Below are 22,129 nucleotides of genomic sequence, written 5' to 3' on the forward strand. Positions count from 1 at the left end.
CTCAGAGTGAATGCCATAAACACTAAATTAGGCATGGAGATATAAGGCCAGCTACTACATTCATTTTAATTTGGGGAAAACTCTAGGGACGTTGGTAGGTTGACTTGAGTGAATTTTCAACAGATGAGAATTTGATTATTTTGGAATTAGCGTCTTGAGGTCTCAACTGTAGCTTTTTTTGTTAATACAAACGAACTAATTAATTACCCCAAAGTATTTGTTTTTCATTTCTGATTTCCTATATATTAAGTAACAAAAAGCTCAATTACAATGATGTAATTGAGTAGTAGCAGCAGCAAGGTATGAATAGCAGAGAAAGAATTTGAGTTATATACAAATTAATTTCTGAGATTTCCTTAATACCTTTGAAAATATAAAGTGAAATGTATATAATGTAAAACCTTTCCAAGAAAATTGTACAGGATGTAATATTTCTGTGCAACATACAAAAAAGTCCACATCACCTCACCACACCGTAGGAAAATAAAACTTACTTTTACTATTTAAATGAAACAATTAATCATATACTACTTCCTTCATCTTGGTTTGATGGCATTTAAATCGAATTTAATACAAATTTAAGGATACTTATGCTTAATGTAATGCATGATTCTAGGCTATCACCACCTCTAGTTATTTCAGTTTGATTTCTTTTAGTGTAAGCTAATACCAATTCTGATTTTGAACAGACCTGACAGATACCTAGTCAGGAGTTTTTCTAAGATGTTACTTTATTTCAAAAATATTTTTTCTGAATTCTAAAACTGCATTGAAATTCTAGATTAATATTTCATCTTTAATGGCCTCAGATAAAAGTCTGGTGGTGTTGTTTTGTCCGATTAAGAGGAACCATACTTTTTAAAATTAAGAAGCAGAAAAGCATGGGTGGTTAAGCCTTTAACAACCAGCATGGCAGAACGGCCTCTTTTCAGAAAAAGCATGGCATCTCATTCACACTTTTTTTTTTTTTAAATATTTGTATATATTTACCAAGTTACTTAAGTGCTTTGTTTTAGCTAAGAATGGGTTTGCCATACTTCAGATGGGGTAACTTTCTTTTTGGCAAAGCAGGAGGACAATGTCAAATTCAGACAAAACACTGGGAGCTAGATTAAGTAACATGCATTTCTTACCATTTGGGAAATGAAGTAATGTATATTTCTTACCATTTGGGAACCGTACCAGAACAGTGGTGGTTGGGGTTTTTTTTTGTTTGTTTGTTTGTTTGTTTGTTTGTTTTTTTCCTGGCTCACTATGACTGATGGTAGTTGCTTTACTTGTGGATGCTACTGTGTCATGTTCCCTCCAGAACGAACTGGCCAGGGCTGGGGACTGCCTTTTCAGTGGAGAGCCATGAGCTGGGCCAAGTGTTTGGAGGACAGCAAGGAGTTTGTCCACTGTTGAGACGAGCAGGGAGCACACAGAGCGGGGTTTTGCAGGAGGCTTGAAGAAAGGCTGCTGAAGGAGTCAGAGCAGCATTTCTGCAGATTAACAAACGCAACGTACTGGAGTCCAGTCTGGAGGGCAGCACTGATGTGCACGTAGGTAGATATTTATAAGGATCTTTAATTTTATCTTGTCTTACCTTGGCATTTTGAATTTTACTTCTTCTAAAAAGGTGTTCTTCACTTGTCTAAATGCAACTGTCATTTATCTTTAAATACAACAAATACAAAATATGTGTGAATACATATCCTAAATTTATAAGACCTTTTGGTTTTATACAGGTGCTTGCAGTTTTACCGCGAGGCTTCAAAGCTTCTGATTGTGAAGATAATTTTAGAGTCCTGGTAGGAGCTTACAAACTGATAGAAGGCTCAAGGTACAATATTAAAGTAGAAATGAAGAGCCAAATGTATATTTTCAAAGAGAAAATGTGCTTAGCATTAGCTGCCATTATTTTCAGTATTAAGCTTTGTCATTAAAAACCTCTGATGCTTGCTTAGGTTTTATGTATAATCTGTCATTTGTAAACCAGTGCAAGAAATCTCCCAGTTCCTGGCCTCCGCATTAGTTTTTTGTTCTCACACACATAAAACATTTTTTCCATGAGCAAAATCTTTAATTTTCACTATTAGGCTTAGAGTCTTTCACAGTCAGGATCTAGTTAATGTATTACTTTCAACTTAATCTTGTTTTCTTTTTGTCTTCATTCTTGGTATTTTTCTTTAAAATGAGTTAAAGTATAAGTCAACTGACATCCTTCATAGGTACAACATAAAATAATCATACGAATCTGAGTTTGACAGAGATTTTCTTCTTGGATTATTTTCTGGTATTTTGTTTTTACAAGAAACTGAACTGTACGTGCCTACCAAATACTAAGGTCAAAGAAAAATACAACATTTTAAACAGGAATTTAGTCGGCGCACAGAGCCATCAAATGTGACTCTAATACACTACTTTGTGTTTTTAAAAGAAATGATTGATAAAATAGTAGTTTGCTCTGTTCCAAGTAATCCTTCCTGCCAGTGATTTGTTACACATCATACTTGTGGGTAATCAGGCTACTGGAATAAAGGCTACTGGAATAAAGGCTACTGTGCCCTTTGTACAGTATTTCATCTACAGGAGAACTGTAATATTTTAACTATGTTCCACTACTTGCTGCTTTGTAATCTACACAGAAGTAGTAAAATGGTTTAATAGCAGAGTGTTATGATAGATATCTTGTAATAACATAACCTCATTACTTTTATGGTAATCCTGCAGAAAATTTGCAAATAGCATAATTAAAATAAATACATTTCCCACTAAATTAGAGTGTGTTTTGTCATGTAGAAAAGGCCCGTGCCTCCACAGGTCAAATAAATAGGCTGATCTGATTTCCACAGATTTCTTTTTGTCCTGTGTGCTTTCTCGGAAGATTGTGACTGCCTCTCTCAGATATGGACCCTGCTACAATAATCCTTCCCTTTGTCACACCGAGATACAATCTTCACAGGATTTTGTGCAATGTTTTGCCTGGATGGCTTTGAATCATGTATCAAGCGTGGTTTGAGAGAGTGGTGTTCCACCATCAACTTGGCCATGCTCCCGCTGCAAGGTGCAGTGTAAGGCTCTGGGTTGGACTGACATAGTCTAAAGGGAACGCGGTGGAAGAGCAATCTCTGTCCATGGCTTTTTAGATTGGATTTGCTTTTTAGCTTGGCCTACCTGCAGGTATATTCTTTGAGTTGTGCCAAAGAGCTCAGTTTTCCCCGCAGAGTTTTCTGCAGAGTGGTGTGAGATTTGACTATAGCTCAGTGTTGGTCATTACTGCATTTGTGTACCGAGTAAGGATTTCTGATATGCTTACTCCTTGGAGCAGTTCATTAATGTATACTTTAGAATAGAAGCGTGCCATTTAAATTGGCATAACTAACTAAGTTGCAGAAGTACAAATAGATCTAATTTATGCTGCTGACACCTAGCATGGGAATTTGCTGTTGCCTTTTCATATTTCACCAAGCTCTTCTCTCAAATAACTCATAGCAATGTCAAATGAGGAAAACATGATGTATTTCTGCAAACTCTGATACAGAGGCAGAAATTTTTCGAAGACTATTTGATTTCAAAGAAGTCCAGACAGCTGTATCTGAACCTCCTAACAGCTCTAAGTGATTATCCTTAGAGAAAAAACAACCGGTCACAAGTTGAGCACTGGTTTTGTAAAGGATCTTTGTCCTGGGATACTTGCGCTTATCTGGAGAACATGTTTCTAAGCTGCTGGCCGAGACCCAGTAACCGCCTTGATATCCATTGAGTTTTACTATGTACTTTTCAAACACACGTTGCAGATTGTTGTGGATTCAGACTTCAACCATAGTTAGTCTGAATTATAAATAATTTCACCTTAGTTCACACATTTCCTTTAAGAACACCTACTCTGAATGATCTACTTCCCAAGAGTCCTGGAGCTTAAGTACATTCCTTCATAGTCTGAAGAAAAAGAGGCTGAGGGGAGACCTTATTGCTTTCTACAACTACCTGAAAGGAGGTTATTGTGGGGTGGGGGTCGGTTTCTTCTCCCAAGCAACAGGTGATAGGACAAGAAGAAACGGCTTCAAGTTGCATCAGAGGAGGTTTGAATTGGATATTAGTAAATGTTTCTTCACCGAAAGGGTTGGCAAGCATTGGAATAGTCTGCCCAGGGAAGTGGTAGAGTCACCATCCCTGGAGGTATTAAAAGGACGTGTAGATGTGGTACTTAAGGACATGGTGTAGTGGTGGACTTGGCAGCTTTACATTTGCAGTTGAACTCAACGATCCTAAAGGACTTTTCCAACCTAAATTCTACAATTCTATGATTGTTGCAAGATCAGTTTTGTAAAATCTTGTTTAAATGTTTTCCGCATACTAACTCCCAAATACCATCCTCATTGTTCAGATGTCTATTATTTATTGATATCAATCATCCATGCTGGTATTTACTGACAATTTAAGAAAAATATTCACAAATATTTTTCAAAAATTTCAAATGGCAGTTTGAATTTGATACATCTTATATATTCATGCTGCATAAACAACTCTTTGAGCTAAATTTTATTCCTGTAATTATTCATTATGATTAGAGAAGTGCAATCAGGATTAATTTATTAAAGAACTAAAACACAATTTGATTTTGATGAAGGTAGAAAGAAACTGGCAAGATTCGATGATCCAATTAGGGTACAGAAACAAGACCATGTGGTGTGGATGACCTGTCACTAACCTTTAATAACAAACAGAAAAATGGTTGCTATGAGTATTCCATCAAATAGTCAATCTCAGCACAACTCATAGATCAAATACATCAATATGACTGTTCACTGAAAAGTGCCAGATAGAAAACCAGTCACTCATGATGATCTCCTTGCAGATGGTTCACTCTTAGGGAAAGTGGCAATGTGCAGGTGCCCTTTGCCATGGAGAACTGTTCTGAGTCTTTATTCAGTCTTTACTCTCTATTTGGTCTTATTTACATTAAACTATCTGATGATAATGTGAGATGGTCAGGTCTTAGATGTTAAAAGAAGGTTTTACAGTACTCAGATAAACATGTCATCCTCATTATATAAGAATAAAACATGCTGTTTACTACTTTTCTCAGAAGAAATAAATACCTGATTGAAAACCAGGCATTTTCAGTTTAGCGTGTGTTCAACAGGGCTGATGGTCAAACAAATAAATGCAACTCCATAATGCAAAAGGTCAGAATGAGTTGAAGTTTTTCCTTTCCAGTCTGCTCGCTTACATTTTGAGCACAGTTATTGGAAAACGATGTAGGCATCAAACTATTTCCCTCATTGTTCCCCCCTTATGAGCCCATGGCCCAAAAGACCCTCACTAGCATTTGTGCAAGGTGTCAGTTTTAAGTGACTGCAGGATTGCCTTTTTTTGGATGTTTCACAAATGATGTAGCAAAAATAGAATTATTTTAAATGTCATTATCAATTTATTATGATATTTGCAAAATATGTTTATTTGCAGAATATGTGTGCATAAGGCTATATAAACCTTAATGATAAAAGAGGATGCAATAGACTTTTTGAAAAATAAGTACAAAAAAAAAGGTAAAAATGTATAAACTGCATGTAAAAACCGTACAAAAAGATGGCAAAATGATAAATTTTGCCAGGATTTTTATTCAAATATTAACTTATCAAATGCAAGCATACCCTGCTAGAAAATTAATCTTCATTTAGAAATAGTTTTTATGAGAAAACATTACTATTATTGCACAGGAACATTTTAATGGGAAATCTGAAATTAACGTGTTCTTACTTTATTTAGAATTTTAATTTTTGTCGTGTTTCTTTGGAAAATTTTACTGCTGAAAATCCAAATTTTTATTTCTCCTTCATTACTCTCCTTTTTTGATAATAAATATAAAAAATGAAAAGCAAGGAAATATTGAAAAGAAATATTCAAATGTCTACTCCCCCCCCCCCCCCCTTTCATTGTGGAACTTTCTAGACTTTTTTCAAGATCAGAACAATTTCTGACAGGCAAAGATATAATGAAAATATACAATTTTATCTGTATCTTCATGAAATTTGAAAGAAAAAGAGAAAAATACAGAATTATAGAAATGAAAGAGGAAAACTTCTGTCAAAGGAGTTTGCTTTATTATTTTGTGTTCTCATAAAAGAAAGGATTCTTTTCTAAAAGAAAAGGAAAGAGTGTTTCACCACCATCCAGTGATCTGAAAGTTCCTCACCCAGCTGTGATTCCTGTGTATTTAATAGCTTTGTTATGTTTCTCTAACAGGGGCTTGCGTAGATTCCTGATGAACATATATAAGCTTTCAGTATTTCACTTTTTTACTACAGGGCATCCCACCCTAACGATGTTGCTTTAGGAAAGATTACCTTCTTTTCTTTCCTTTCAAACTTCCTCTTTCTAGCAATATTTAGTGCCTCAGTTATAATGGAAGTGACAGTGAACTGGCTGCCCCTGCCCGTCATTTCCATCCTAAAGATGATTTTATCATCCAGCACTATAAATGTTTATTTTCTGAATTGAAGTAACTGAAGTGCTTCCTTATTGGTCCATACTCTTGGTTGTTCTTGCCCTCCTCTGAACCTTTCCCAATTCAGCAATCTCCTCCTGGACATGGCGGTACAAGAACCTGTGGCATGTAAGGTGTGGGTCAGTCATCTGTTTACTGAGTGACATAATAACATACTTTTTTTTCCTTTTAATTCCTAATGGTTGATTTGCCTTTTTGACTGCCAGAGTGCTGATGTTTTCATGGAATTTTCCATCATAACTCCAAGATCTCTTACTTAATTGACAGCTCAGAGACCATCCCTTTATATGGAAAAGTAGGACTTATTTTACCATAGGTTTATAAAAACAAAATTTCATCTGTTGTTTTATTGCTAAGACATCACATGAGTTGCCTCTGATGTTCCTAAGAGTTGGCCCTTGTTTTGCTATATCCTTAATAGTGTCATCAGAAAATTTGTCACCTGGTTACCCTTCTTCCAAGGACATGAACCCTAGGGCAGATCACTCCATTGAAAAGCCTTCTTCCGTCATAAGAATCAACCAACTCTTCCTGCCCTCTGTTTCCAGCACAGTAGTACAGTATTTATCCATGTTATAATTCCTTTTATCCCATGATTACATAGTTTATTTGAAAATCTTTTGGACCTTCATGGAAAATATCTTTATCTTCTTTTTTCTACATTCTGTCATTGAATTCTTCAAAGAACTGTTACATGACTGATTTTAAAAGGCTAGTAAGCACTGAAAAGATAAATGAATCATCTCCATATTTCTCCAGAAAAAAACCTGATACTTTACCCATAAGATTCAATATGATTACTTAAAAAAAAATTAAAAATTGTGGTTTTCAAATGCTTCTCATCATGCTTATGCAGGCAGTGGCTTAAATTTAGACTTTTCGATAGTCAATTGTAATCATAGGCTTTTTCCTACCCGGTATGAAAATTCTATTTGCTCTACTTCAATCTTAAATGTCTTATTTCTGATCAATTATTGTCCCATGAGAAATCCTGAATAGAATGATTTGAGACGATATTTCTGTCTAGCTCTTAAAGAAAGGAAATATGAATCTGTTCTGGACAGTTTCTTAGGAGTAACAAATAGAAGAAACTTCATCATAAAAAATGGAAGTGTTATAAAGAGAGCAGAAAAGTGCAAGCTGGGATCTCTAAGTGTTAGAAACAGCTGCACACAAGTAGTGGGGAGAAGACTAATGTTAAATAGAAATGACGCAAGTACAGCCAAGTATATTTAAAATTATAACTGGAGATAGTTAAAGGATTTTCTGTAGGTCATCACTCATTGACAATTTCTAGAGAAAATCATATGTTATTACAGTAATGGTAACATGAGAATGCAGTCTTTTCCAAGCTGACCGTAACCAATTATGTTGTGCTTAGCATTCAGCTGTTTTGCTTTTTGCTTCACTTAAGATACAACATCTGGAGGGCCTCATTAAATGAAGGTTAGATAATCTACTAATAAACTATTTAATTAGGAATTCGCCAGCAGGAAAAGTACGAAAGCTGTTATTTGTCTTTACTCACATTTATTAGCGAGAGAAGAGAAACCACAGCATTTGCTGGAATATTTTGCATCTTTGAAAAAAAGCTTTTAAAACAAACTTACTGCAGTTATCAAAAAACAGCTAGAGGATTTGCCGTTATAATTTAAAGTAGCACGTTAGTGCTGCAGAATGGTTTACCTAGTTTCTTTCTGCTTTTCAGGTGATTTTGGCATTTTCCTATCCGTTCTAGAAAGTTAAAAACCAATCATCAAATGCATTGCTTTTACACTGTATCCTTCCAGCTTTTTCATACCAGCATCAGTAGAGAAAACCTTTTCCCAACTTTTTATACAGGACTCGCTGACATACAATATTCTTTGACAGTGAACTTGTCATGCCCTCATTCTAGGCTGTTTTAGCATGTATTTCAATCATTTTATCACCAGGCTAGTATGAAATACCCCTTGCTGTAATAAAGCTATGTGTTTTGGTGAGAATGCTGAGAGAGGACCAATGCTGGGTATCTTCCGAGATGACTGCTCCTGTTCAGTATCAACTGGGTTGAGACCTTCTTAACACGTTTCACTTGTGATCTTTTAAAGCTGACAGGATAGAATGATTTTCAGTCACTTTGCTCCGCAGTGGATTTAAAATCGCATCCCAAAGGTGGTAGATTAATAGATTAAAAAGGCAAAGTATTAATCTAATGCACTGTCCTGTCTCCTTACCCATAACTTATAGTATAACTGTCATATGATTATGGCAGTTCTCCGATGAAAAAAAGTACCTATATTTTGTTCTCTGTAAAGCATTTCACTGAGTGGTGCACTTGTTATTTCAATGTGTTATTCTGTATGGAGCAGAACAGTTAACCAAACTGATTTTTACAGAATTAAAGACCATATGAGCATTTATTTTGATTATTTTTACACACTTGAATATGGACTTAATTATGCGTAGTAAATCTGAGCATTGGTTGTAAGAAACAATTTTCCTGGGAACTTAAAATGTGTTCCTTGTATAGCGCTGAGTCTCAAGAAGGCAAAGAATGTTTTAATGCGAAACACCCTCATTCACTTCAGGTTTTGCTCAATAGCTCAGCTGGACAGATGGTGGAAGCAAACTACTCTTTGTACAGAATACAAAAATGATTTTTCTCTTTGCTAATTGTGATGCAGGAAAGTCTATGTTCCCATGTTTGTTTGTGTATCTAGGGACTACAAAAATATTTTTTGTATTTAAATTTCTGGGTTTTTTGTTTGTTTGTTTGTTTTGGTTTTTTTATCCATTGTGTTTTTTTTTTTTTTTTTTTTTAAGTGAAGTTCAGATAACCCATGAGTTTGCTCTGTAAAATTGCTTTGCTAGGCTAAGACCCAGCTTACTTTAGCTAAGGAGTTCCTGAGATACGACCATCTCTGAAATCACTGAATTCTAAATTTTTTTTAGAATTTTCTTAAAAATATTTTTTAAAAATAAGCCACTCGTGTCCACCGAGGTTCATGGTTCCTGCCTGGCACCCTGAACGCTCCCAGGAACTTGGTATTTTAGAAGGAATTGGATTTACCTTTTGATACCGCGGCGCTTTAAAGTATTATGGAGAAACTGTGGAGCCTTTACTTGTTTTGAGCATGAATATTGGCTGGAAAGCAAGAAACCTATGACCACAAGGTGCAGCCTATTTCAGCAGTGGCTGAAATCTGTTGGTATATGATTGTATACCTGTCAGCACAGCTTAACTTATATGTTTGGTGAGACAAGAGGCTGTGTAAGTAGAGCCAACAAATGTCAGTTGGCTTAAATTTGGCAGTTCGAATAATGCTATTCTCTGCTCATACTATATTATATCTTATATACTATAGTATTTCTTATATATGCTTCCACTTTTCAGACATATGAATTACAGTGAGATTTCATGCCACACATGTTCACTGGTGTTTTTCACATTTAAGCCACTACTCTCAAAAGACACGTCAAAAAATCCACACAGTTCTCATCTCTTAGTTTGCACCCACTATGAGTATCCAAGCATTTACTTCTCTCTGTGTTTGCACAGGCTGCTGTACATCCTCAGTGCAGCAGAGCCAAAGCTTGACGTCTTATCCAGAGGAAGAAAACAAAAAAGAACATTAGGATAACTATTGATTTGAACATATTAAAAAAAGGGCAAGAAAGAGTCTGAGAATCAATTCACAAAAGGCATAAAAGGTACTAAACATTTTTCAAATATATCAGGATGAGGAAGCCTGCCAGGAGGTCTGAAGGGAGCTCAGAGAGGATAATTTTATATTAAAAAAAATAAATATTTTCTAAAAAGGATTTTTCATAACTAAAGTTTTGGGACATTCAAATAGAATAATTCCTATTTTTGGGTGCAACTCACAGGTTCTGTCTCAGAATAAAGATATAAGTAGAAGGAGCTGAGGAATAAATCAAGACACTCTAAAAATTGTCAAAACCAGTTCATGTTCACCTGCCTCTCAGATTCTATAGGTTCCGTTGGATGCAATAGCTGAAACATTAACTACAGCATATAACTTCCCTTGTAACACGGACCTGATGCAGTTTTTTAGGAGAGCATTCAGGGACTAATATAAACCTGTAAGGTATGTATGTACCCAGAAAACTGGTAGAAACTACCTTAAAGGATAGAATTAGATAAAACATGGATAAATATTATGTATTAGAGATCAATATAATAGGAACGATAATATATCAGGAAAGAATCTTCAAGTTGTTGTTAAAAGAATTCTAATCAACTAAAAAGCCATGACTTCTTTGAAGAAGTCAACAAATATGTGAATAAGGAAGATCAGTTGATGTAGCCAAAAACATTTGTTTGGAGTGTCTTCTCTGAAAGCTCTTGAACTTGATAAAAAAAAATGGCATGAGAAAAATCGTGTAGAAATACATTTTCACAGTGGAAGTCCTGCATGGGCCTATGTCACATATGTGCTGTTCACCATACTAAGGAACGATTAAGAACAAAGTGAGCAGCCAGGTGAAAAAACTCACAGGTGTTACTAAGTTAATCAAGGTTACAAAAATGACAGACACCTGCAAAGTACTGCACAAGGACATAATGACAATGAGTGAGTGACAGATCAAATGAAACTCGGGGTAGATAAATTTGAAGCGATATCTATCAGGGGATGCTCCTAACTTTTTTGTTCCATGAAAACTATGCTCAACACTAGTTAAAAAAAGCAAATAAAGTATTATGAAGTATGATGACGGAGCTCAAAACAGAAGATATTACTGTTGTGCTGCATAAATTCCCCCATATCCATCATTAATATTGGATGTAGAACTGGTATCCCAACTTTGAAAGGAGCACAGGATCTGGGAAAGTCAAAGGACAGCAGGGATGATCAGAGGTATGGAATAACTCCCACGGAAGTATCTCATATGACTGGGATTTTTTGTAAAGGAGATGTCACAGGAGGGATGTGACACAGGTCTATATATTCACAATGGGAAGGTGAGGAGAATAGTTAGCACTGTTTCTTTTGCTTCAATAACTTTAAAGTCATCCAATGAAAAAAGTCATTGGCAGGTCCCAAACGAGGAAGGCAGTTTTTCTTATAATGTGTGGTTAGTTGTGGAATCCTCTGCCAACAGGATGTTTTGAATGTTAGAAATCTACCTGAGATAAAAAGTGATTGGACAAACTGATGGAAGAAAAAAATTATAAACGTGAAAATGCTATTTCTGGTTGAAAGTTTGAGTTGCCACTGCGGGATGACAGATCCAGCAGAAACATCAGCACGAGTTTGTCCTGTTTCCTAACTGTTCCAGAGGCGTCTTCTTGACAGGTATTGTCAGAGAAAGGATTACAGGGATCTTTGGTCTGACAAGGTGTTGCTGTCCTAGTGTCTTCATCTGTTCATTTCCTTCCAGACACCGGCTGCTCAGAAGCCCATGCCCCAAAGGACGCTATCACTCACTGACACCAGACAGATGGGTGTGGTAGCTCAGGTGTGAGGTTTGCACTTATTCTGTGTTCAAAAGAAGAGGCTGAGCCGCTGGAAAGCTGGCTTGCTATAAGCTTGCGTGTCTCAGCTGCTTGTGGAGTGAGCCTGATATTTGTCCTCATTTTACTCGCTGTTCTCACTGTTAACGTGAAGAGAAGGAGGTACAGGAAGACTGAAGACTCAATTAGACCAGCACAGAGCCTGCTTTATGGGCAGCTGATGTTAGGGAGACACACACTGATGAGTGCGAGAAGAGAAATACTATCTGCGGAGCTAACTCCCGTTTACATTGCATTGCAGAGACACGAACTATGAGCGAACTCATAGCTCCAGCACGTGTGTGCAGTCATGAACAGTGAGTTCATGTGCACGTCTTCAGGCTGTCAACTTAATTCTGTGTGGGTTTTCCTCGTGCAGTTTGCTTCCTAACCCTCATGCTTACTTCATTCACAGTGTTGTAAAAGTAGTGAAAGAAGGGGGACAAGAACAGTCTGTGTTAGTGAAAGATACCTGCTATATCTTTTCTTCTTCTCTGCTTTAAGAAAAACCCAACACACCCAACACCCTAAAACAGGCGTTGCGCTGTAACGAGCTGGAAATTAAGACAAATTCACACTGCAGCACCTGAATAGAGAAATGAGAGAGACCACAACTAGAGCAATTTCCTGCACTGACTAATGTAATGGGCATGTTTGGAGATGCATCAGTTCACTGAAAATGTAAACAAAAAAGAAAGGGAGAGAAAGACAGGCAAGATATCTGCCAGTCTAAAATGCAATTTACTTGGAGAGAGAACCTGGCTGAAGGTGGGGAAAGAAGAATTCTTCAAACAGAAGCCTTTACGGTAACTTCATGTGCTTTCTCAGCCGCCTGGGGCAAGAGCCCTGCAGGGCACTGTCAGTTTCCAGAGGGACCTTTTTGTGAAGCTCACTTTAGAATTGAAGAAGTGCTTCTTGGTAACTGCAAATCAGCTAAAACACATTGCAGGAGGAAGACGTCGTGCCAGTCCAGCCGAATGGCAAGAATTGAACAGGAAGGGTATTGAAAGGAATTTTTTTTTGTCAAGGAAGACACAAAGAGCAGAAAATAGACATTTTTATTTATTTTCTTAGACAACAAATAGGGGTCCAGCAGACGGCAGAAAGCCAAACTATTTCAAGCTATGATCGCTGTCTTGCTAAGTAACTTTATTTGATATAGCAGTAATAGTGCCATATACAGATTGATAAAAAACGCTATTTTTGAGCAGCTAAATATTAAAAAAATTGAAGTCTGACTCGGGTATACTGAAGGCAGAAATACTTCTCCCTTTATTAGGCCAGAGATATGTTATATAGCCAGAGGGGATACCACATTGGAAAAAGAAGCATGATTGGTTTCTCTGGTGGCTATTCATATCTTATGCAGAAATGAAAGGTTAGAGGTGAGACCAAGGAAGATAGGCAAAACTGTTAAAATTGTTTGGTTATTTCTTTTGTTGTTGTTGTGGGTTTTTTATTTATTTTGTTGTTTTTTTTTTTATTTTCAGATGCAGATCTGTTTTGTACTTCTGACATACCGTTTTGGGCAGGAGTCTAGGAGATACCCTTTTGTAAGTGTTTGTAGTATGTGAAAAATCCCCCATAAAATATGTATGTTTTTTCTTTCTTTTTTCCTCCAACTTAAGCACAGTTTAGAAAACAGGGGCAAGGATCTTCTTTCAAACAGCAAATATGGGAAGTAATGGGTGATGGTGGAAAACTAAGAGGCCAGGGCATAAAAGAATATTTAAATGATCATGTATCCTGGAAGAAGGACGGTTCATACTCATCTGGTTATTATTGAACCAAATCATTTTGTTTCAAGAGCAAATAGCTATTACATTCCTGAAGTGCAATGGGTTGCATAACTGACCAGTCTTTATAACTTACTCAAGTCCATTTCTTTTGTGCTACCCTCCTATTTTAGCTTCCTTTCAGACCTTTGATGATAATATCAAAATGCTTTGGGCAAACTACTAAAAATAGATTAGTTAGATGTCAAGTGCCCATTTGAACTTGTTTATATGCAATTTATTAATTTCTCCATTAATATGGTATATTGCTAATATTTCATTTTCCCCCTCTCATATGCTACTCAGCATGATTGCATTTTTGTAGCGCCAGTAGTCCTTGCTGCTTTAACTGAACCACATACCAGTAGCAATGAAGAGGCTGTGGAACATGCTTCACCATCGGTTCACCACTACGTGTGTGCTGGATGTCGGCTGGTGTTGTGTTGTTTTGCCTTACCTGCTGTCCTTGCCTACTGATACACGTCAAACCACATGTGTAGGCACAATACAATCAAACCTTAGCAGACAGACCTGAATTTTTCTAAAGAATCCTTATCAGATTTGTTTAAAAAATCCTATTTTTCATAAAACGAATTATCTACAACTTTCTGGTAGCTTCAAAGTGTATCAGTTTGTGAGCATCTCTTCACTTGAACTTTTACAGGTGTTTGGTTTTTTTTTTTTTGACTGAAAGTTTCTTTTTGCGTGAGGAAGTTGATGGAAGTCGAACCAGTGGTACTCCTTGCCCCTTGCGTTTGTCAGATGAGAGTCCTGAGCCTGGGATCACAAAGGCAGGCACATTCCGAGGGAGGGAGCTGGGAAGCCAGATGCAGACAGTTGTTTCATATCACTTCAGATCAGCTAGATGTGGACTAGCTCCAGCAGGAAGACGTGCAATCACATTAGCACAGCGCTGCGCCTGAAGGAATGATCCCTGCTGGATTCATGTACCCGCTCTGCCTGAAGATATTTGGCGCTTTTGCCTTGCAGCTCCCCCAACCTCTCTGGGGTAGAAAGCATGTGGGAGAGAAGAGAGTGAAATGGTCATGACTGGCTGATGAGTCCTTTTGCCCGTATGAGTGAAGAGCCTAGAATCATGCTTATTTCTCCGTGCATTTTGGATGCGACAGTCATTGGCTAAAATGCACGCGCCGCTTTCAACTTTGAAGCAGGATCTTCCTCACTTTTTTTTTGCCTCATAAATCTCAGGCAAGTTACCTAATCTCTGCACTTTGATTCCTGAAATCTCTGGTGAATCTTGCTGTTAGTGTTTATAATGCTGATCCTAAAGTAATAATACTCCCTTATAACACTGATCTTAAAGTAAAGATTAACATAAACTGCTTACATTATTCATAGTATGTTGGTTTTGTTAAGCTTGGGAAGACGAAAACGGTACGATCACAAATATGTTAATTTGAATGTAACTGTGTCGTATCTTAGGATCTGTTTGCTGTCTGTGACAGAGAAAAAATACAAACATATCTTGCTCTTATCAATCAGTACAATTAAAAAATAATAAAATAAATCTTTAATTAGAGAAGAAAAAAATAAAGTAATAGTGGGAAGGCACAATCTACAAAGTGACACCTATAAGTGAAATTTGCAATTAGAGTTTTTAGCGTTTTCCTTTCCATTAATGAAACCTGCACTGATGTGTTTATGTGCTGGTGGGCTAAAGACTTTTTATGATATCTAAACAGAAAAGGCTTTTTAAGGCAGGCATACTGCATTGTCTACAGCCACTGCCTCCTGTCCCTGTCTATATACGACTAAGGCCCACTGTTTAACGCTCAATAACTGCAGAAACAGCCCATTTTAAAGAACCTTGATTTCCTTAACTTTTTCCATATAAGAAAGTGATTTCCTAAGAACGTAGTTATTTAAAAGCACTTAGAAGCAGTGAAAGATTTTAATTTATTAGCAATGGAACTGCTTCTATAAATGGAATTCCTTCTATAAATTCCATAGTAATTTATAGTATCAGTAAAAGATGATATCTAAATATTCATTGATTCATTTATTTTCCAGTCTCTTTGCTCTGTAGTGGAAGTGATTTCCACAGAATTACCAATGGCCTGGCAGTAAGTGGCATTCAATTTCTTTTTTACCTCTGTATGTGAATATTGCACTAGTTTTAGTCCATCTAATAACATTTTAAGAATACTTGTTGACTTTCTATTATTCTTAATAAACACAAGTATTAAATACTTAGGGTGAGGCAGTGATTATTGCTTACAACTTTTTGCCATGATTTAGAAGTTGTTCATAATGTAAATAAATATTTATCAGCGCCAGTCAACTGATAAAAAAGATTTTATTGTAAGCCATTAAAAATTTCAAGAGGACTGTTTCTCTGTAAGTATTAAGCGTCAAATACCGGCCCTTTGCTGAAACAGGACACCACACCACCTTCTGCTTTCATCTGGTGGCAAGTTGTTTCTCACTGTACATTTCTTCTTACAGAGGTAAGTACTTTGGGATTTAACAATGCAAAGGACAAGCAGCTGTTTTATAACCACTTCAAACTGTTCTAGTCACAGATGAGAACAGAGTGTTACCCTGATTCCTGGACAGTGTTTCTTAGCATCAAGTACCACATGGCTAGATCCAAATATTCCCATTTCAGAATCTGTGCACCTGTTTGGACCTGCCCTTTCCCAAAGAGACTTTGTCTTAAAACGCTAGGGGCTCTGCAAGGTGAGAGTAACTGTTTATAGGAGGAATTTTATGGCTTTTCACCCACACCCACACCGACCTCCTTTCAGCTACTGCTCTGCCAGATGCATTTAATTATTGCCATAAACTGTAAACACTACTGCATGACCATTTCCCCTTTAGCAAGATTGTGTGTGTGAAAAAAGTAAACAGATTGTATAACAAAGTGTTCTCTAGCTGTCAGCAAGGGCTTTGAAAATAAAACACTTCCCTCCCGACTCACAATTGGCTGACAGTCGGCACATAATGAATAATAGCTCCTGGGGACCAGCAGAAAGATGTGTGGGAAAACTTTAATTAAAAGCTTGTCAGTACAATTTTACCTGGGTGACATCACCTGACTGAAATCCTGCTGCCGGGCTTTGTTGTCTATAGGATCGCAGGTAGCGTGCTTGTTTTGCTGACAGCAAACAATTCAAAAAGTACTTTAAAACACTGGGGGGAAGATGCTATGCTGCCAGTAAAATATAATCCATTTGTGGTGTTCTAATTTTCTAATTAGCAGCTGTAGAAGGCTCTTCGCCATTGTGGGAGGAGGGTGACAAACAGGTTTTTGTAGCTCGTTATCTGTGATGCCCTCTTGATTATGTATTTTCTTGACATTCCATTCCAGAAAAGTGTGTTCCAAAAGCAAATACATTTCCAAACGTAGACAGCTGGGCTTGAGCCAGAAGTACAGACCTAACATCAAATTCCCAGCTTGAAGCTCTCATATATATTAAATCAGAGCACCGAATCCAAACAGCCTGAAAGTTCACAGCAGAGGACTTTCAGGCTGTGCAAAATTCCAAAGGAATGGGATCCTTGTGGTGGTCCACCACAGTAAAACACGTAGTCCAGGAGAAGTCACGACAATGGATTTGATTCTGCCCAACTCACACTGGTGGTAACTAGTGTAATGAGGTGGCACCTATGCTTTTGTATGCCTGTTACTGTAAAATGGCAATGGGAATCTGAAAGCCGGAACTTGGTCCTAAAGTTGTAATTAGTAATATTCATGGAAAGAAACTCTCATCTAACACTGCTGAAATTATTAATACCAGTAAAGCTTGGCTATTCTACAAGTAATTTGTAGTAATGGAGAGTAGTTCCTCATAATTTGATGCTAATTAATTCAGTTACATCATGATCTAGCTCAAGTCCTGAGCTGACTTTAATGGGAATAGGCTGGGTCTGATCCAGAAGCCATTGAGGCCAACGGGAGCCTTTCCATCGATTTTGAGAGGGTTTGCTTTGGGTGTGTAGATGGATGGAATTTATTTACCTGACAGAGGAAAGACTCTCACTGAATTGTGTGTTTGCCTTCCTTATGAACATTCTCTCAATTTCCTTAATTTTATGTAATTATGATTTGCAAAATGTTGAGGAAAGTATTATATCTAATTAGTGGTGAATAAAAGTAAACAGGAGGTTTATTTTCTTATTACATGGTAAAATTAAATGCTGTTCTTGGGCACGTATATGTGAGTAATAACACACAGAGCAACTCCCAGGTAAGACTAAAGACAAGGCTTCTAAACTCAAACATTTCTAGTACATCTTTTCTGTGCCAAACACTTAGTCTGAAGATTAATGAACAAGGTTTTGTCGCTTATTTTGGTAGAAGCAGCTGGAGTTAGGCAAGTGTAAGGAAAGCAACTGGAGCAATTACTTAAGAAGTTTCCTTTATCCTTTGTTGCTCTGACACACTGTGCGGTAACATTTTATTCTTTAACAAGAGGTATGCCCATCTGAGGCTTTCAGTATATGGATATTCAGAGATGTGGGTCCTTTCATACGCCAAAGGACAAAAAAAGGGTTATGCCAAAGTGTAAAATACTTGTAATTTGCTACTCAAAACATTCATCGCTTGTTCGGTGATGAGCAATATTTGTGAATTTCAACTACTTATCCAGAGCTAGATTCAGCAGGACGCCTGAAGAAGGAGTTTTGCAGTAGCTGAGCCTTCGGACTTTGGAGGGAGGCCTGGACTCCCAGTACTGTGCACGAGTCAGGAATTTCTGATTAGGCTAAATGATAGTTGGCATTTTGAGAAAAGCCCCCAAAGTCCTCTTCTACATAAGACTCAAATCTGTACGTGGCCAGACAGTACCCTAACAGTCAGGCCACAGAAAATTCACTGGCTTCATAGATTTCCCCCTGCAATTCTTCCATTTTGCGTGAATGAACAGGTGAATGCGTATGGAATGGTGTTTGGGGAGTGAGAGGAGGGAAAGAGACGTGACATATCAGGCGTGGTGTTCAGAACATCCCCGTAAGGAGGGAGTTACTGCAGCTTTAGCTTTATGTATTTGGTGGAACAGAAAATGGAACTCATGTTCAACTTCTGAACTGGGGAGCCTTTTTCCATTTCACTCACTATTTAATTGCAACATGAAAAATGAACAAAAAGTGAAAAAGCTCCAAAAATTGCAAAGAAAAGTGTATTGCACCCAGCCATTTTGGAAAAAGCTTTGAACTTGATATTTAGAACATTGTCTTGGGAAATCCTGCCAGCGAAGGCAGAACCCAAAGCTAGATTTTCTGTAAACTAAGTGAGAAGATAGAGACAACTTCACTATGCTTTTAGAGTAGTACAGGCAAAACACCATTCATTTAGTTTAGGTTTCCCCAATATTTGCCTGTGCCATGTGTTGAAAAGGATGAAATTTTAGACATGATTCACAAAATTCATCTCATGTTCCTCCTTTCTTTCTTTAGTACTTTTTTGTTGAATTACCTGAGTGATTCAAGCCATGGGTTTTTGGAATTGGCTAAAACAAAAGGCAGAATTCTCTCACTCTGCTAGCTTCATGCAACATGGAACATTTTTTAGTGAGGGTTCTTTCATTCATTTGTGTTTATTCTGGTTACCAGAACGTTGGTGTTGCGTCAGTCTTCCCAGCCACTTATTCTTTCATCATTAGTCAAGAACTCAAGCTTCAGAAAAAATGACCTTTGCTGGCTAACAGTAGTAAACTTGAAGACCCAGGATAGAGAAATCTGGCAGGTGTGGGGAGCAGGAATAATACTTTAGTCGTCTCATGAAGCTAGCTCAGTGATTTCATTCCATTTTCTGTAGTCAGGAATTCTCATCACAAACTCCACAATAATTGTGATTCTCAGCAAGGTTCCCGGGGAATTTAGTGGATATTATTCTTTTCCCTTCAAGGAGTCATCCTTCATGGTCACATATATTAGTGACACAGTACAAGGGTGGTTGCAGTCTTCCTTGTTTATATAAGTCTAATGTGATACACCACTGTGCTGCATAGATGTATCGATATAAGTGAAGTCTTTGGTGGTGTTTTTAGTAAGTAAATTCAGGGTCAGGTAAAGCACTATACCAGGCACCAGAAGACAGCGTTTCACTTACTGGCATATGCTTCCTGTGTGATCTTGAGCAAGTCATTTATGGTCTAATTCATTAAAGTGTTAAGTGATAAGGATTAGGATACATTTTAGGCTGTTAGTCTGCAGAATTCAGACACCTAAGTGAAGGGTTTTTTTTAGCTCCTGGGTTTTTTGTATGGTATGTAGGATGATTTAAGAGCTGAAACAATCACATGCCAAATGGAACATTTGGATTTCTAGGCTTGGCAATGAGAAGAGGCTGCAGTGAGTGTGCAGTCAGCCCGTATGAAATTCCCACATCAGTATGGAGGAAAGAACCTTTGTCCTGTCAAGTTTTGAGCTCAGAAGTCTCTTCTAAAGGAAGGTGAGTTTAGTAGTTTAAAATTTACAATCATCAATAAAATATTAAACCTGTCTCTGGCTTCTTGATGTCTTAGTTGCTGATTAATATTCCTTCTTGTGTTGTCTTTATGTAGCCTAGGGCTTTTCTCGCCTCAGTCCTGTTTCTTCCATAAGGCAAAGGAGAAAGAACATGTCCCGTTTTCCCTTCTCCAGCCTGACTGTCTGTAAGCTTAAGTGTTATTATGCTTCTTTGGCATCTGAAACACATAGGTTTGAATTCCTTTGAAAAGGGGTGACGAAACCTGCTTTGCATGTTGGTGACCATAACTCTATGGAAAACAAAGTAGCAGTACCACTAGTTCACATTTTTTTGTTTCCAGAGACAGCAACAGTGGGTGCTGTGTTTTGCTGGGAATGTGGTGCTTCAAGAACACGTGCTTCAAATAACCAAAAAGATAGGGCATATCAAGGGTGGCTGAGCCTACTCAAGGGCCCTCAACAGTGGCCAACCTCATATTAGTGGTATCATACTTCTATACGTGTATGGAGTAACGAAGTAACTAGTTAACTTACTACTTTTAAAGTCATCCATTACAATAAATACTGGTCTTAATGGTACCTGCGAAGAAGTCTTCTGGTGGCAACAAAATCATCCACAGATGAAGACGTAACAGTCTCTTGACCAAGTCCTGCTTCCAGTATCTAAACTTTTTAGACTTTTTTTCCCTGACCTATTCATAGAAATAGGCTGTGAAATTCTTGTTAATGAGAACAAATATACTCCAAGTATTCCTCCAATCACAGCTTATGAGCCTACTTGTGTAGGTGGGAAATGTGCCTCTCTGTTGACATTTAGTTATGCCTTGAAGCAGGGCTTCAGAGTTCTTAAAACCATGCCAGTTATACAAGTTAGCAGATGATAGTTGTTTTCATCACCACAGGGTTGTTACAGAAGCTAGTAAGAAAAGTATAAGCAGACAGTTTTATTTATTATTTACATATTATCAAAGTGAAGGAAGCCTCTTTTAATTTAAGAGAGCTATTAAAAAACCTATAGAAAAACAGCTTTGCTCTTGGTATTTGATGAACTGTAATCTTTGATTGTACTTATGATAAATTAGGTGGCTGGTCTCAGTGTTCAGTCTGATTTACAAGAGATTCTTTTGAAGTGATAAATGCCTATCAGCCTGCAGTGTTACACTGTAGAACAGAAGTATCTGAACATACTTGACCAAAACCCACCACTGTGTTTTGTTTCTAATAGATAATTCAAATGATGCAATATAGAGACATTTTAAATCAGTTAAGAGTAGTGAGTACACTGTGTTATATATAAGAAAAGGTACTTTATTATAAGACTGACGTGTCTGAAAACAGAAGTTAACAGAAAGTCACAAGTCATTCTTGTGACAAGTGCGTGAAATCTAAAGAACAGATTCCATATGGTATCATATTTCAAGTTGTATGTCAATGACTTCATCAGAAAGTTATACCCTTCCAGTAGGAGAAATGATACCTTTGAAAACATGTGTGGCTGCATGTAAAAAGTAAGCTCTCCCTGTCTTCGCAGAGAGCCAAGACACTTTCTGCTGAACAGGCAGACAGAAGAGAAAGAACAGATGTAATTATCAATCATACACTGTCATTAGCCCAGCTCTCAGGATCTGCAGAAGAGCAGAGTATATACTGGTCAGTTACTGGTGCAGACAGTAGCTGCCTTCATTATAGATTTCTTGTCTGCTGTTTATACTCCAGTATAGTGAAGGCAGGATTAATCTAAATGTCTGACAGCTTAGACATGAGGATGGCTGCCAAGTCCATATGCATTTGTTGCCACTTGGACATCTCATGCCAATGGCACAAGTGAGATGCGCTGAGCCACAGAAATTACACGCATCAGTGTAAACACTAATCAACATCCTGTCCAAATTCTTTTGGCTGCTTCTCTTTGGCATAGTGGACAGTGGATGT

The sequence above is a fragment of the Rissa tridactyla genome, chromosome 2 (genome assembly GCF_028500815.1).
Source record: "Rissa tridactyla isolate bRisTri1 chromosome 2, bRisTri1.patW.cur.20221130, whole genome shotgun sequence".
Lineage (NCBI taxonomy): Eukaryota > Metazoa > Chordata > Aves > Charadriiformes > Laridae > Rissa > Rissa tridactyla.